Raw genomic sequence first — 12,546 nt, 5'->3', positions numbered from 1 at the left:
TCCATACAATCATGTGCATCCTCCTTTGTATAAAATCCTCCTTCCCCATCACTCTCACCTCCCACCCTTTGTGCCTGTCCAGGCACACCTGGGAGAAATGTTGCAGGGTTTAATGCGCTGCATCTCCTTATGGTGATGTTTACTGGGGCCATTAATGCCAATTCCCATCTCGTAAACCTTGCTGATGAGACATGTCTGGTTTGGGCAGAATTTAATAAGGCAGATACTGCATGTGGTGTATGGATTGTGAGGTTGTGGCCTAGCACGACATCTTCGCTTTTCGTCACTAGCAATGCTATCGCCGCAACGCTACGCAAGCATGTGGGGAGGGACCGCGCTACCGTATCTAGCTGAGCGCTGTAGTATGCAACTGGCCTGCTGGCGTCACCGTGTTTTTGTGTTAGTACACCTGCTGCGCACCCAGCACTTTCTGTTCCGTATAGTTCAAAGGGTTTCCCATAGTCTGGCATACCTAGTGCAGGTGCCTGCGTTAGACACTGTTTGAGTCTCTCAAATGCCGTTTCAGATTCGTCTGTATGCGAAATCCGATCAGGTTTGTTTGAGGAGACCATTTCCTGCAGAGGTAGTGCCAATATGGAAAACCCTGGGATCCAATTACGGCAATACCCACACATTCCTAAAAACGTTCTGATCTGTTGCTGGGTTTGTGGTAGTGTCATGTCTCTAATGGCTTGGATTCTATCAGCGGTCAGGTGTCTCAGTCCTTGTGTTAGACAGTGTCCCAAATATTTTACCTTAGCTTGGCATAATTGCAACTTGTCTTTGGAGACCTTGTGACCTGTGTCTGAAAGATGAAACAGGAGCTGTTTCGTATCTTTCAGGGATGCCTCCAATGAATCAGAACACAGTAGTAGATCATCCACATACTGTATCAACACTGATCCACTTTCTGGTTGAAAAGACTGTAAACAATCATGCAAAGCCTGAGAAAATATACTTGGACTATCTATGAAACCTTGGGGTAATCGAGTCCACGTGTATTGGACTCCTCTGTATGTGAATGCAAACAAATATTGACTGTCAGGGTGCAGAGGTACCGAAAAGAAAGCGGAGCAGAGGTCAATAACAGTGAAAAATTTGGCAGTGGGAGGAATTTGCATTAGGATGACAGCTGGATTAGGCACTACGGGGAACTGACTCTCGACTATTTTGTTAATCCCCCTTAGATCCTGCACTAGCCTGTAACCCCTCCCCCCACTCTTTTTAACAGGGAAGATGGGACTATTTGCTGTGCTGGACGTTCTTACTAGAATGCCCTGTTGTAGCAAGCGCTCTATTACGGGAAAAACTCCTAACTCCACCTCTGGCTTCAGAGGATACTGTGGGATTTTTTGGAGCTATCCTACCATCTTTTACTTGCACTACTACTGGAGCTACGTTTGCCATTAATCCAGTGTCTTGTCCATCTTTTGTCCAAAGTGAATCTGGTATCTGAGATGTCATCTCTTCTACCTGGGATGGATTCCTATTTGTCATAATGGAATGTGACATTAATTTTGATGGGGAGTCTAACATATCTCGTACTTCTTGAGCGTGATTCTCAGGTATGTCCAAGAATACACCTTCAGGAGTACAATAAATGACGCAACCCATTTTACATAGTAAGTCTCTTCCCAGGAGATTGGTCGGTGCCGATGCAGCCAGCAAAAAGGAATGCTTGGTGTGCAGAGGCCCTATTGTAATCTCGGCTGGTTTGCTAACAGGGTAGTGCTGGACTACTCCTGTTACTCCTATGGCTGGAACTGTCCTACCAGTGGTTCTCATGCCCACTGTCGAATTTATCACTGACTTGGCCGCCCCTGTGTCTACAAGAAAGTTTAAAGTTTTACCAGCCACATTGATTGCAATCTCTGGTTCGCTTCCAAGACTGGCAATCAATTTAACTGGTTGCAGATTACAGGTATGGCCACACCCCTATTGGGTATGCTGACCGCCCTGAATCCCATTGGCAGCAACTACTTGTGCGGGGGTTAGCTGGGAACTACCAGAGGCATGCCAATCTCTGTTTGGGGGATATCTTTTTGTTTCCCCTGTATGTGGCTCAAAACTCCGCCTCTGTGGACCCTGCTCCCAATGTCGTGTGTGGTGTTGTTGTCTAGGGGGTTGAAAAGATCTTTGTACATTTCTTACTCTACAGTCTCGTGCAAAATGTCCTGGTTTGTTACAAGAAAAACATGTTATCATACTTGCCTTATCCACAGGATTCGGTGGTACATACGCAGGCTGCCTTGTGGTCAGCGCCTGTATACTTACGGACATCAACTTATCACTTTGCGACTCCCTGTGCCTAGTGATGTTTTTGTCGTGATCAACAGCAGCCTCTCTCAAAGTGGACACTGACAGACCTCGCCAGCATGGCTGCGTGGTCTGTACCCTAGCCTTTAATGTTTCTTTCAAACCATCCATCAGTACAGATACTGCTACTTCTCGATGGTTTGGGTTGGTCTTTATGTCTTCTATACCAGTGTATTTTGCCATTTCTGATAATGCCCGGTGGAAATATTCTGCTGCCGTTTCAGACTCCTTTTGTTTAATGGAGAATAGTTTATTCCATTTAGCAACGGCTGGGAAATATTCTTTTAGCTGCAAATTTATCCTTTTTACATTATCCTGGTCGTACACATCTGTAAGTGGTACATCTTTATCTAATAGACAATCAGCTAAGAATTTAACTGAGTCGACACTGGGAGGTAAGCAAGCTCTTAACACTATCTGCCAATCCTTATTATTGGGCTCTAAAGTGTTTCCTAAATCCCTGATGTATTTTTGGCTTGCCACTAAATCCTTTCTGGGGTCTGGGAATTCAGACACTATGGTCCTCAATTCCATTCTAGTTAACGGGCAATACATGGCAATGTTCCTGACGGGTGTGACTCCTGATGCATCTGTTTTCCCATTGGGAACTACTATCACCTTTACAGGAGCAATTCTAACAACTTCATTCTGTGTAGATTCTACAACTTGTGGTACAATTGTTTCAGTGTAATGCATGGTGCCGTACTTACCCGCTGACACGACCTCACCTATCCCTCCGCTAGGGGCCTTCACTAATCTCGTGGGTGGTGCTGTGCCTACTGTGGTCTCTGCTATGGTGGCCGCTAGAGAGAGCGCTGAAATCGTTGCCGAATCGTCTTCTTGTTCACACTCCTGAGGAAGGTTCAAAACAGGGTACAACTTGCACGGGTTAATACTTGCATGAGTTATTTGGTTAACATCATTAACATTTACATTGTTACTAAGAGTTTGTGTTTTACAACCCAGTGCGTTTCTCTCCGCAATCAACTTCTCTCCTGCAATATATGGTGGAGGAGGAGCTGTGGCAATCAACTTCCTGACTGCCCCAGATCCTGCCGCCAGAGCCAAACCTCTCTGTATCTCACCTTCCTGGTGCCATAACTGTAAGTAATCATGATGCTGAATTCGTCTCTTTGATGATTTTACGAGACATATCCTCCTCCTTAAATTTTGTAACACTTCCGGACTGAAGCTACCTATTCTTGGGAACTTGTCTCTGTCTTGAACAGTCATTCTCTCCCATTCATCACATAAAGATTCGGTGTGAATTCCATATTTTTCACACATTACATATCGTGCCGACCCAACTGGTCGGTTCACAGAATCAACCTGAACCAGGGTTGATCGCCCCCTACCTGAGCAACTGGCCCCCATCGTCTGTAGGTGTTGCTTAGTCCTCCTTGGATTTTCTGTATCAAGGTTTTCAGCAAGCCTTTACAGACAACCAAATTACTCCGCAGTAGGCCGGCGGTGGCGGTTTACCGAGTACCCCACTCACTCGCCCACCTCGACCAATACGACCTGATCACACCGACGTGGTGCTGGCGTACTCGATACAGGGCCCCTATGGAACCTTCAGTTTACTGGAACATATGAGGGATACCCGCAGGACACTTACTCTTTCCAGTAAACGTTGGGGTTGTTAGATAGTTCCTGAGTGACCAGCGAACTTCCCTTCCAAAAATAAAAAATTACACAAATCACGTCAGAATGTACAAATAGCGTTTATGACCTTCGTACACAAATAGTACCGGTCAGGTTTACTAATGCACACAATTACGTGCGGTACAATCGTTCAGCACATAAGCAACTAATCTTATGTGCGGAGCGACCAGTGGAATCGAAAATTTCGGCTGCGAATTCCTTCAGCCAGAGCTTAATGGCCTATATGGGTTCTGCACCAACACCCCAGGCGTTGTGCCACTGGACTTTTATAGCGGACCTTTTTACCTTATGACCTCCTGGTCTTGTTCCTTATGACCTCCTGGTCTTGTTACCTTATGACCTCCTGGTCTTGTTACCTTATGGTCCGCTATACTCTAATGCTCAAATATTATTTAACCAGAGATGCCTCCCTGGCCACCGTATATGTCACTTACACGTATGTTCCTTAACGAGTACCCGACTTTCCTTTTGGTTCCACCTTAAAGTTATATAAACTTTTGTATACAAAACACACTCACTCAACACATGTACACTTTTGTTTCTATATCTATTTCTGCGCAGAAATTGTCTTCAGGCCAAGAGTGTTACCAATTAGGAGCAGGATCTGTTAAACTAAATTTCAGATTTTCCAAAAATAGATTTGCGTTATTTACCGCGTCGCGTTATCTACCGCTGTGCGTTACTTATCGCCTTTGCGCCACTTATCGCTTTTGCGCTACTTATCGCTTTTGCGCTAATTCAACTTTATCACAACTTGAGCTACGTGGGCGTAACCAGACGCTACGTTGCGTAATGTACGCTGCGTGCGTCTGTCTTTCGGATTGCGTACGCTAGTCTTTGTTAGCGACACGTGTACGCAATGCAAAGGATCCACCGTAACACAATATATATTTTATCAATGTAGATGATCCCTGATCATCTACCGCAATCCACACTGCACACTGGCTGCCTCGTCTCTCGGACAAGCCGTGTGTTGTTCTATTCTTTAACTATTACCTCTATTTATTAAATAACAGCAAATCTCCTTTTAGCACTTTCTATCAACTATAAAATTTGGCAAACAGGAATAGTGATATACGAAAAATGGAACAGAAATGCAGATATATGCGTGCGTACGCAAGACAAAAGACAAATAAACAGTTTTTTTAAAAGACAAGCGTTTTGTTCTTACTTCCGGTTACCGGATTCCTTCAGCACTCTTTACCTAAGTGAAGCAGACGCTTATCCCGTCAGCAACTGCGAGACAACCTCCCACCCTTTTGCTGGGGGATAATGTCTGCTGATCTACCTAGTGCAGATGTGAAAAGGATCGGACGAGTCCCCAATTGACAATGCTAAATTCCTATGTCGTATAAACAACCCTTATGAAGCTAAGAACACTGTACGCTGTTTACTTAAGAAATACCGTAATGGTACGCTATTTGCGTAACGATCGCTCAGCCGTAGGCGAGACGCTCAAGCGTCACGTTCGCTCACGGCCCAGCGATCACAGGACACGTTATTGGTTATGTCTAGGGGAATGATTCGCTATGGCGTAGCATACACTCGAGACCACGAGGAGGTCACCAGCGATGCAGACGCTCACAACACTATACCTTGATATTAAACCTTATACCGACGAAACACACAGAATACCTTTAATGTGAGTACAGGGTGTAAATGCAACTTTGTGTAGCCTGACTACCTACAAAGCTGTTTGAGCGTCACCGACGCTCAAGTGAACACTTAACACTATAGTAAATACACAGATACTGTTTTAGGGTTCCAAAGCCTATTATCTGTATTATATCTAGTATACTTGTAAAAGAGTAACACAGTACAAATGATACACTACAATATAACAAAGACTTCCTAACCAAACACCTAACTAAGGGATAAACTACAATACTATCCTGGCCTAACACAATACAATACAATACTATAAAGTTTAGTCTAGGGGAGTTACGAGAGAAAAGAGAAAATAGAGAGAGAGAAATAGACACAGAGGGAGAGAGAGGAATTGGCTCACAGAAAGACAATGATTACGGAGAGAACTTACGCACAAAGGGTATGATCGCCTGCGCCTCGATATCCAGCTCCCGATTATCAGCAGATAACCGTTGATGAGAGAGTGAGAGCTGGATGTGGTCGGCCTGCCTATTTATGCCCCACACACAATGCAATCTCCTGGTCCTACAATCCTTCAGTTTATTGGACACAGGAATTCGGCCCTGTACTGTAACCAAAGGTCATAGGTTGATTCATACAGGTGGGCTGTGCTGAGTTTAAACGGCTCAGGTGGGTGGGAAACTGGGTTTCCCGCCGCATACCTGAGTATGGGTAAATAATAGAAATGGACATAAACTTCTTATGTTCATAACTATTCGCACGAGCGATTAATACGCTCCAAACCAACACCGGAATATTGCTAATTAAATACTCTTCCGATGGGTACCAAATACTGCTGTATGACTCCTGTTAGACCCTTCGTGCAATACAAAGAGGGACTCCTCCGCTCAGGGACATTCTATCTAAACCAAACTTACAGAAACTATTGAGGGGAACATGATCTATAAACGACATTAATTGTGAACTTTTGTAACGAATGAGTCGCACGCTACGATCACATAAACTCTACCGTAAATGCGCATACTGCGCGTGCGAGTGCACGCTATTGCGGGTATGCGCTTCCACGGGAGAGCATACGCATGCGCAGCACGGACCAGTGTGCGGTGCAAATATGGCAGTGTGCATTGAGACATTTTTCTGACTTCGACAGGCCCATAGTCACTCCTGCTTGCAGGAAATGCAGAAATCGACCTAGTTGAAATTCCTCTGTTGGGGCCCTTTCGGCCTCACACCATGCAACATATTTTCGCCATATGCGGTGATAATGAGTTGCTGTAACCTCTTTCCTGGCTTTAGTAAGCGTAGGAATGACTTCCTCCGGAATGCCCTTTTCCTTCAGGATCCGGCGTTCAACCGCCATGCCGACAAACGCAGCCGCGGTAAGTCTTGGAACAGACAGGGCCCCTGCTGCCGCAGGTCCTGTCTGAGTGGCAGAGGCCATGGGTCCTCCGATATAAATTCTTGAAGTTCTGGGTACCAAGCTCTTCTTGGCCATCCACGAGTATCGTTCTTACTCCTCGCCTTCTTATTATTCTCAGTACCTTTGGTATGAGAGGCAGAGGGGAGAACACATAAACTGACTGGTACACCCACGGTGTTACCAGAGCGTCCATAGCTATCGCCTGAGGGTCCCTTGACCCGGTGCAATATCTTTTATAGCTTTTTGTTGAGGCGGGACGCCATCATGTCCACCTGTGGCCTTTCCCAATGGTGTACAATCCTATTGGAAGACTTCTGGAGGAAGTCCCCATTCTCCCGGGTGGAGGTCGTGTCTGTTGAGAAGATCTGCTTCCCAGTTGTCCACTCCGGGAATGAACACTGCTGACAGTGCTAACACATGATTTTCCGCCTATCGGAGAATCCTTGTGGCTTCTGCCATCGCCATCCTGCTTCTTGTGCCGCCCTGTTGGTTTACATGGGCGACTGCCGTGATGTTGTCTGATTGGATCAGTACCGGCTGGTTTTGAAGCAGAGGACTTGCCGGCCTCAGGGCATTGTAAATGGCCCTCAGGTCCAGAATATTTATGTGTAGGGAAATAACCTGACTTGACCAAAGTCCCTGGAAATTTCTTCCCTGTGTGACTGCCTCCCAGCCTCAAAGGCTGGAATCCATGGTCACTAGGACCTAGTCCTGTATGCCGAACCTGCGGCCCTCTTGAAGATGGGCACTCTGCAGCCACCACAGTAGAGATACCCTGGTCCTTGGAGACAGGGTTATCAGCCTATGCATCGGAAGATGCGATCCGGACCACTTGTCCAACAGGTCCCTCTGAAAAGTTCTTGTATGGAACCTGCCTAATGGGATTGCTTCGTAGGAAGCTACCATTTTTCCCAGGACTCGCGTGCAATGATGCACCGCTACCTATTTTGGCTTCAGGATGTCTCTGACTAGAGATGACAACTCCTTGGCTTTCTCCTCCGGGAGAAACACTATTTCTGGTTTATGTCCAGAACCATCCCCAGGAACAGTAGACGTGTCATAGGAACCAGCTGTGACTTTGGACTGTTTAGAATCCAACCATGCTGTTGTAGCACTTTCCAAAATAGTGCTACCCCGACTACCAACTGCTCCTTGGACCTCGCCCTTATAACGAGATTGTCCAAGTACGGGATAATTACAACTCCCTTTTTTTTGAAGGAGTATCAACATTTCGGCCATTACCTTAATAAAACACCCTCGGTGCAATGTACAGTCCAAACGGCAGTGTCTGGACTTGGTAATGGTAATCCTGTACCACAAATCTGAGGTACTCCTGGCGAGGATGGTAAATGGGGACATGCAGGTAAGCATCCTTGATGTCCCAGGATACCATGTAATCCCCCTCGTCCAGGCTTGGAATAACCGCCCTGAGCGATTCCATCTTGAACTTGAATTTTTTTGTTCAAGGATTTTAAATATAAAATGGGTCACACCGAACCATGCGGTTTCGGTACCCCAACCCGTGTGGAATAGTAACCCCGTCCTTATTGAAGTAGGGGCACCTTGAGTATTACCTGCTGGGAATACCGCTTATTAATTGCCTCTAGCACAGCCTCCCTGCCTGAGGGAGTTGTCAGCAAGGCATATTTTAGGAAACGGCTGGGGGGAGACATCTCGAATTCCAGCTTGTACCCCTGGGCGTGCAGGGCATGGCGGCCTTTTGCGGCAATTGGATGACCCCTAGTTCGCATTAAACACCTCCACCCTCCTTCGGTGTGGGGCTCATGTTGGCTATGCCCCAGCCCCTGAAGAATTCAAGCTGATTTCTTGCAGCAGCTAGGCACTGTAACAGCTCCAGAGCTGCTCTGTAAGGCAAGTAAAAGGGCTTGGGCCCTGCAGCACTACCTGTAGTTCGCATTGTGCGCTGGAAGGCACAAATTAAGCAGACGAGAGAAGTCAGGATAGTGCGCAAGGGCATAGAAGGGAGCGGCTCAAGAAAAAAGAAGTGTAAACAGACAGCAAACTAGGCTGGAGAGAGACATGAGACAAAGAGATCTGAATTATACGAGAGCCGACCAGGGGAAACACAAATTATGCAGTCAAGTTTCCCACATTTGGGGGAATCGCAGGAGCAGCACACCCAGAGTGCAATTGGTGAGCCTTGCCCTGGGAGAAGCACATTTATGATCATAGTATCTTACCTAGCAGGTAAGAAGGAGTTGGGCTAGAGCTGGGGAGGGTCGCTGCTCGGGCACCCCCCTGTCAAGTGAAGGAGATCCAACTGAGGCAGCACAAGGGAACTCTCGAAAGAAGAACAAGGCTAGAGGAAGATCTGAGACAAAGAAATCTGACTTTTACCAGAGCTGACCAGAGGAAAGCACAAACACAGTCCCCCACTACCACAAATAATGCTGTCAAGTTTACAACATTTGGGGAAATAACAGGGGTCAGCATACCCAGAATGCAATGAATGAACCTCACCCTGGGAGAACAATCTTCATGACCATGGTATCTCCTATGCAAAATAAGTATGATTTGGGATAGGGCTGGGGAGGGCCGCTGCTCAGGCACATCTCTGTCAAGTAAAGGAGATTCAACTGAGGCAGCACAAGGGAACTCTCATCTGGGGACAACAACTGCAGGAGGTACACATATTTTCAGATGAACATGGGAGGGCAGAAGGCTGCCTAATACTGAAGCACCCCCAAACAACAAACCAAATGCAACAACTAGTGCAAGCATTCCTGGGGGAAGGCCTGCAGCAGATGGATTTGCATATGGTGATGTCATCCAAGCAGTGGGTCAAAGTTGGCTTCAACCCTCGTCTGCATATGAAAAGAGAAAATTGGCATGCAGGGCATGGCGGCCTTTTGCGGTGCTTGGATGACCCCTAGTTCGCATTAAACACCTCCACCCTCCTTCGGTGTGGGGCTCATGATGGCTATGCCCCAGCCCCTGAAGCATTCAAGCTGATTTCTTGCAGCAGCTGGGCACTGTAACAGCTCCAGAGCTGCTCTGTAAGGCAAGTAAAAGGGTGTGGGCCCTGCAGCACTACCTGTAGTTTGCATTGTGCGTTGGAAGGCACAAAGTAAGCAGACGGGAGAAGTCAGGATAGTGCGCAAGGGCATAGAAGGGAGCAACTCAAGAAAAGAGAAGTGGAAACAGACTGCAAATTAGGCTGGAGAGTGACCTGAGACAAAGAGATCTGAATTATACGAGAGCCGACCAGGTGAAACACAAATTATGCAGTCAAGTGTCCAACATTTGGGGAAACCGCAGGAGTAGCACACCCAGAGTGCAATGGGTGAGCCTTGCCCTGGGAGAAGCACCTTCATGATCATAGTATCTCACCTGGCAGGTAAGTAGGAGCTGGGCTAGAGCTGGGGAGGGTCGCTGCTCGGGCACCCCCCTGTCAAGTGAAGGAAATCAAACTGAGGCAGCACAAGGGAACTCTTGAAAGAAGAACAAGGCTAGAGGAAGATCTGAGACAAAGAAATCTGACTTTTACCAGAGCTGACCAGAGGAAAGCACAAACACAGTCCCTCACTACCACAAATAATGCAGTCCAGTTTCCCACATTTGGGGAAATCACAGGGGTCAGCATACCCAGAATGCAATGAATGAACCTCACCCTGGGAAAACAATCTTCATGACCATGGTATCTCCTATGCAAAATAAGTATGATTTGGGATAGAGCTCGGGAGGGCCGCTGCTCAGGCACATCTCTGTCAAGTAAAGGAGATTCAACTGAGGCAGCACAAGGGAACTCTCATCTGGGGACAACAACTGCAGGGAGAACACATATTTTCAGATGAACATGGGAGGGCAGAGGCTGCCTAATACTGAAGCACCCCCAAACAACAAACTAAATGCAACAACTAGTGCAAGCATTCCTGGGGGAAGGCCTGCAGCAGATGGATTTGCATATGGTGATGTCATCCAAGCAGTGGGTCAAAGTTGGCTTCAACCCTCATCTGCATATGAATAGAGAAGAGGGGCGTGCAGGGCATGGCGGCCTTTTGCGGCGCTTGGATGACCCCTAGTTCGCATTAAACACCTCCACCCTCCTTCGGTGTGGGGCTCATGTTGGCTATGCCCCAGCCCCTGAAGCATTCAAGCTGATTTCTTGCAGCAGCTGGGTACTGTAACAGCTCCAGAGCTGCTCTGTAAGGCAAGTAAAAGGGTGTGGGCCCTGCAGCACTACCTGTAGTTTGCATTGTGCATTGTAAGGCACTAAGTAAGCAGACGGGAGGAGAAGTCAGGATAGTGCACTAGGGTATAGAAGGGAGGGGCTCAAGAAAAAAGAAGTGGAAACAGACAGCAAACTAGGCTGGAGAGAGACCTGAGACAAAGAGATCTGAATTATATGAGAGCTGACCAGGGGAAACACAAATTATGCAGTCAAGTTTCCCACATTTGGGAAAATCGCAGGAGCAGCACACCCAGAGTGCAATGGGTGATCCTTGTCCTGGGAGAAGCAACTTCATGATCATAGTATCTCACCTGGCAGGTAAGTGGAGTTGGGCTAGAGCTGGGGAGGGTCGCTGCTCGGGCACCCCCCTGTCAAGTGAAGTAGATCCAACTGAGGCAGCACAAGGAAACTCTCGATAGAAGAACAAGGCTAGAGGAAGATCTAAGACAAATAAATCTGACTTTTACCAGAGCTGACCAGAGGAAAGAACAAACACAGTCCCCCACTACCACAAATAATGCAGTCGAGTTTCCCACATTTGTGGAAATCACAGTGGTCAGCAAACCCAGAATGCAATGAATGAACCTCACCCTGGGAGAACAATCTTCATGACCATGGTATCTCCTATGCAAAATAAGTATGATTTGGGATAGGGCTGGGGAGGGCCGCTGCTCAGGCACATCTCTGTCAAGAATTTATAAAGTCTATACATATATGTAACCAAATGTCAATATATATATATAGAACCCAGTGCTCCTATCAAAACTTATCTATTTCACCAATTTGTTGCTTATTTAATCTTTATACATCTATTAATTTTCACCATATATTATAAAATGGTGCTCCCATAGGTAGTACTGTTCTACTAATAATAAACCAAATTTTAAAGATAATCACACTTGTTATCAAGGGAGCGCAAAAAATAAAATATACAAGCTCTTTATTTTTAAAAAATATATATAGACAGAAGAAACCCACATTCAATAAAATACAATGGAGTCAACATATATAGGCACCACCAGTGTTGCCAACTCTGAAATTAAAAACAAGCAACAGATGACTGAAAAATAAGCCCAAAACAAGCCCAAACCAATCCTAAAAAGCCCAAAAAAAAGCCCAACTCAAGTTTTTTTTTTTAATATAAATTATTGTTAAAATACATATAATTATTTATATAATCTGCCTTTAAGGTCTTTATAATGATATTTATCAGCACAAAACTGGCTTTTAAAGAATACTGGAATTTTTATAAATATAGTTAGAGTTGTGAATTTAAGATACTAAACTTTCATGTTTCCTCTAAAGAAAAATCTCAAGTGAAAATTGCCAGCTGTATATACTGTAT

General features: G+C 46.0%; 5 non-coding genes and 1 pseudogene across 5 annotated transcripts; all 6 read right to left on the bottom strand.

Moving 5' to 3' along the window:
- Positions 1-9,062: 9,062 nt before the first annotated feature.
- Positions 9,063-9,225, bottom strand: LOC135029232 (U1 spliceosomal RNA). Its single transcript, XR_010225401.1, has one exon. It is a non-coding gene; the product is annotated as a U1 spliceosomal RNA (small nuclear RNA).
- A 152-nt stretch (positions 9,226-9,377) lies between these two features.
- On the bottom strand, positions 9,378-9,541 carry LOC135029213 (U1 spliceosomal RNA). Its single transcript, XR_010225385.1, has one exon. It is a non-coding gene; the product is annotated as a U1 spliceosomal RNA (small nuclear RNA).
- A 671-nt stretch (positions 9,542-10,212) lies between these two features.
- Positions 10,213-10,375, bottom strand: LOC135029226 (U1 spliceosomal RNA). Its single transcript, XR_010225397.1, has one exon. It is a non-coding gene; the product is annotated as a U1 spliceosomal RNA (small nuclear RNA).
- Positions 10,376-10,527: 152 nt separating this feature from the next.
- Positions 10,528-10,691, bottom strand: LOC135029210 (U1 spliceosomal RNA). Its single transcript, XR_010225382.1, has one exon. It is a non-coding gene; the product is annotated as a U1 spliceosomal RNA (small nuclear RNA).
- A 694-nt stretch (positions 10,692-11,385) lies between these two features.
- Positions 11,386-11,527, bottom strand: LOC135029227 (U1 spliceosomal RNA; annotated as a pseudogene).
- A 151-nt stretch (positions 11,528-11,678) lies between these two features.
- Positions 11,679-11,842, bottom strand: LOC135029211 (U1 spliceosomal RNA). The gene has a single exon (XR_010225383.1). It is a non-coding gene; the product is annotated as a U1 spliceosomal RNA (small nuclear RNA).
- Positions 11,843-12,546: the final 704 nt, after the last annotated feature.

This window comes from Pseudophryne corroboree, unplaced genomic scaffold, assembly GCF_028390025.1.
Source record: "Pseudophryne corroboree isolate aPseCor3 unplaced genomic scaffold, aPseCor3.hap2 scaffold_484, whole genome shotgun sequence".
NCBI classification, from domain to species: domain Eukaryota; kingdom Metazoa; phylum Chordata; class Amphibia; order Anura; family Myobatrachidae; genus Pseudophryne; species Pseudophryne corroboree.
The sequence above is the reverse complement of the archived record's forward strand: the minus strand, read 5'-3'. Positions and strand labels throughout refer to the sequence as shown.